At 34.2% G+C, this 4501-nt stretch overlaps 1 pseudogene; it reads left to right on the top strand.

The window, feature by feature from the left end:
- Positions 1–725: 725 nt before the first annotated feature.
- On the top strand, positions 726–1650 carry LOC149171083 (uncharacterized; annotated as a pseudogene).
- The last annotated feature ends 2851 nt before the right edge of the window (positions 1651–4501 follow it).

Here is a 4501-nt window from a genome sequence, read left to right as displayed (position 1 = left end):
TCAAAGAAGTGCTATGAGAAAATTACTTGTTAAAAAAATGTAAATTTTAATTTCTACTGGTTTTCAATAAAATTTATATAATATTATAAAATGTCATAGGAAGGGTTATCAGTCTCTAGATAAATTGTTAGATATCTATAATCTCAATTGGAATATTGGACCAGTGGACAATTGATCCCTGAAACCCCATTGCAACTTACCTTGTTCAACTTGATGTATAGCATATGTAGAAGGTTATTGTAGTGTAATAGAGGTTGTTGTAGTGCAATGGAGGTTTTTGATATAAAACTTGACCAAAAAATAGCCAAAAGGAATTTTTTTCCTCTTAGTTATAAGTATATTCTAAGAAGAGGAAGTTCAGATACTCAGTAGTGGAATTTTAACAACTACTCACATGAAAGTTGAACTGAAATTGCCCAAAAACTATTAGTGAAAGATTGAATATGATTGAAAACAGAAATATAGATAGAATAGAAGGCACTACAATGGATGGAACATTGATGTCTGGTGGTCCTCATTCATTCGATACCCTGTAAGTTCAACATATTTCTCGTCAGTATCCTATTATGGTAGGTCCTATAACGATTTCTCACCCCCATGTGACTGTTAGCCATGAGGTTAAAGGGTAGAAGCATGACATAGCCCTCAAAGACCCTATAAATGTTGAGGATAAGCCCTCTTTGAGTGACGAGGATGAGAAAAATTAGGATGGAACAGAGGCCCACATGGGCAAGAAGGGTTCCTCCCTGTGGCACCGAATGAAATGGGCAGATGACATTGTTAGCAGTTTGATTTCTGTAGTTTCATATGTGGGTGAGGATGCTGACTATACTAATGATCGGAATAAAAGGAAAGTTGGGATTTTGTAGAAGAAGGGAAAGTGGAAGTCTGTGTCAAGATTCATTATGGAAAAAGGCTATAGTGTTTCTCCATAGAAATGTGAAGATAAGTTCAATGACCTTAATAAGAGGTACAAGGGTCTGAGTGATGTCCATGGAAGGGGAAGTGCTTATGATGTAGTTGAGAATCCTAGTATTCATGATGGCATGGATCTGTCTCAAGATGAAGGAGGGTGTCAGGAATATATTGAGCTCTAAGCATCTTTTTTACAGACAGATGTGAGCATATCACAATGGTGGCAGGATGCGTGCAAAATCTAAGCATAGTGTGATGTTGGCATGTGAAAATATGATAATCAGAGAGACGAGTGAAGTGATTAGGCCAATGAAAAAGGATATGAATGATGAGAATAATGTGGATGAAGAGGAGAATGAGGAGAGTGATGAAAATGAGGGGGTTTTTAGGATTGAGGGTGAGGTCCAATAATTCATGAAAAACCTGAGGGTAGTTCAGGGGATGTATGGATAGACACAGGAAGGAAAAAGATTGAATGCCCCATATAATTTAAATCAAGAGATAATGATTATTTTGCATGATGGTATTGGGATAGAAGGGAGAAAATGACAGTGGATGAGAAATCATACCTTGCAATTAGTAGAGTAGAAACAGGGTATTCAAGTTAGGGAACTTGAATTGGAGAAACAATGCTTAAAGTGGAGGAGGAGTACGAGTTAAAAGAATAGAGAATTCAAGAGGTTTAAGTTGGAGAATGAAAGAATGAATCTTGAGACTGAGAAATTAAAAATTTAATTGAATAAGACAAAACTAGGGTTTGAATTGAAAAGGTCAGAGGCATTTATTTCCTCTCTGTCTTCCCTTCACCTAGGAAAAATTCACATAAGGTGGAAACATGATACACAAAATGGAAAATGGGTTCAATGCATTGGAATTGTACAGGCATGATATGCAACTTGTCACGAAGCTACCATTATCCGGTACTTCATAAGGTTACTACACATGGTGAGATCTTCTTTAGTTATTGAGTATTTTCTAGGTATGCTTAAAACATACACAAGCACATAATTCTTCAATGAACTTTGTAAATCATATATTGATGCTTGATTTTGTAAAAAATGCCTTTTGCAATTCACTTAAGCTTAGATACTTAACCTAAAGAACATCGAACTCGGTGGTTACTAGGATTAACATTCATGAAGGTCGTGGATGGAGAAACTTTGTTTTCTAGAGAGAGTTGTAATCTAAGCTTGGAAGGACAATGCTTTATGATTTTTCTCCTCTTTAAAAACCTAGTGGATAGTGGATGTAAATGCATTTTTGTAGAACTTGATAAAAAATTCCCACTAATTTATTGTTTAGACACAAGCTAATCGACATTAAACTTTATTCCAAAGATACAAATTATAACAATGAATTTTGAAAAAAAATGTCATTTCAATCAATAAAATTTCTTCACCCAAAAACCTAGAGTACGTGAGAATAATATGGCTAATCCAATGCCTTTTAAAAAATCTTCTCACAAGACTTACTGGTTCAAATTTGGATGCAATGGTTTTTGAGCGTTCTTTCATTTCATATTGTTATGTCTGTGAGGTTTTACTCTTTGTTGGAATTATGGCTAATGTGTTGTCTGTGATGGAAACCTACTTGATAAATATTTCAACATTGTTAAAATATGATGATTATGGAACTCATGCAAATTTTTATAGATGCTACATAGGATATGGACAAAGAAATGGAAATTTCGTTATAGATGGATGACAAAAGTGAATTTTGAAAATGTATACGTGGTTCCTACGAAGAATGGCCACATACATATCCAGGTCTTTTGAGTAATCGTCATGTACATAATTTGAACCATGGAAATTTAGATACCAAGGGTCATTACCATAGTATTAACCCATAGTAATTGGAGCAACAATGTTCATTTGATCCCATCAACAAATATTAACAACATTACCAAAGGGTCTACCTAATTTGTGCAAGTGAATGTGTTATTCATATGTGATTTGATCTGAAAGAGGTGTGCACCAGGGAGAAATGAGTAGGCTCAGATCTGATAGATTTGAAAGTATAGTAAAGACTAATGAATACCATTACTTGATCTTTTTATACATATAGCTAATAATGGTATATATGTGGATATAATGATGTTGTAATTTGAATATGTGACAGTAAGGTTTGTGGAATGGAGATGATGTTTGCAATGGAAATTTTCAGATCTGTTTGTAGGTTTACTTTTGAATAGTCTCATACAAACACAAACGTATTTCTAGATAGTCACACATATATTATGTGATGTGTTTTTTAGTATGTTGAGATTCGTATGCAGGTGTCCCACAGTATAAAATTGTATATATATTGTCCTACTTAATAATTATTGTGTATACATTTTGAGACAGATTTGGTCAGGGTTTGTAGTGCTACTTGATGAAAATTGTTTTTTTTTTCAATTTGCTACTATATGTCAATGACGTCTCTATGATCTGTGTCTGACAGTGTCCGTCTGGTTGATTATGGATTGGAATGTTGATTGGTAATGATGCCACAATGTGCTAATTTTTGAATGGTTCAGTGATCTTTGATTGGTTTAGTACTTGATTCAATGAGTGGTTTAGTGTTACAGTGACCTAAATGATTCAATGTTCAGTAATTTGAGATCTGTATGCAAGTTTTATGTAGAGGAAGTCCATATATACACATGTTCTATTAAGAATAGTCATGTATATATTTTGAAGTTCATTTGTTTTGGTTGGGTTCTGGATTCAGTGGCTTGATGCTTCAAAATTTTTGATGATTTGCATAGATTCAATGGTTTATTTTTGTGCATCAATATTTCACTTTGGATAGTGGTTTAGGCTTATTGTTGGTGCGGATCCAGTATACAAATTTGATGAAAGGTAGCTTGTAGGCTTTGATGATTGGTTGAAAGGTTGATCTAATGTGAAACATTCTGAAATGAGGTCCACAAGGTGCTAAGGGTTGTAGCCTTCATAATGGGTCTATGATCTCCCTTCTAGTAAGAGTTGATAAATAAGATCAGGGGGTTGTAGCTCCCTTTTAGTGGGTGTTGGAGAATGTGTGGAAGTTGTAACCGCCTGCAAGTGGGTGCTTGTATGCTGGTAAGAGTTTGTGCTAGTCTAAAATGTGATGAATATTTTCTTTATATAACAAGAAAAGAAGACAAAGATAGTGCCAGTGGTTGTTTCCTCCCACATTTGGTTTCCACCTAAAATATTGGTGTTCTATGCGGGTTGTCTATATGTTTTGATTTATCTATTCCTTACTACATTCTGAATTGTGAATAGATTAATAATTCATTGGTTAAGATAACTCACTGATGAAAGATATGTCAAACTAATTTACATTGTTTTTCATTTACAAGATTCATGTACATACACTGGTTGCATGAACAATAATAATGTACAGAATCCTGAATATGAAGTGAATTGTTAAAAATATTGATTCACCACCATCCCCCTCTCAATATTTTTCCTAAAAATTGGTATCAAAGCATGTATCTTTGAGGAAGCTTGATCGCTTAAAGGGAGATCTATCAATATGAGTAGTTAAGAGGGATAATTTTCTATTAACCCGCCTTTGTTTAATGAAACTAACATTGTATTTTGGAATGTTAGGATGA

Source organism: Pinus tabuliformis, chromosome 4_2, assembly GCF_031772625.1.
Source record: "Pinus tabuliformis cultivar Carrire ecotype Pingquan chromosome 4_2, CPIR1, whole genome shotgun sequence".
In the NCBI taxonomy this organism is placed as follows: domain Eukaryota; kingdom Viridiplantae; phylum Streptophyta; class Pinopsida; order Pinales; family Pinaceae; genus Pinus; species Pinus tabuliformis.
The sequence above is the reverse complement of the archived record's forward strand: the minus strand, read 5'-3'. Positions and strand labels throughout refer to the sequence as shown.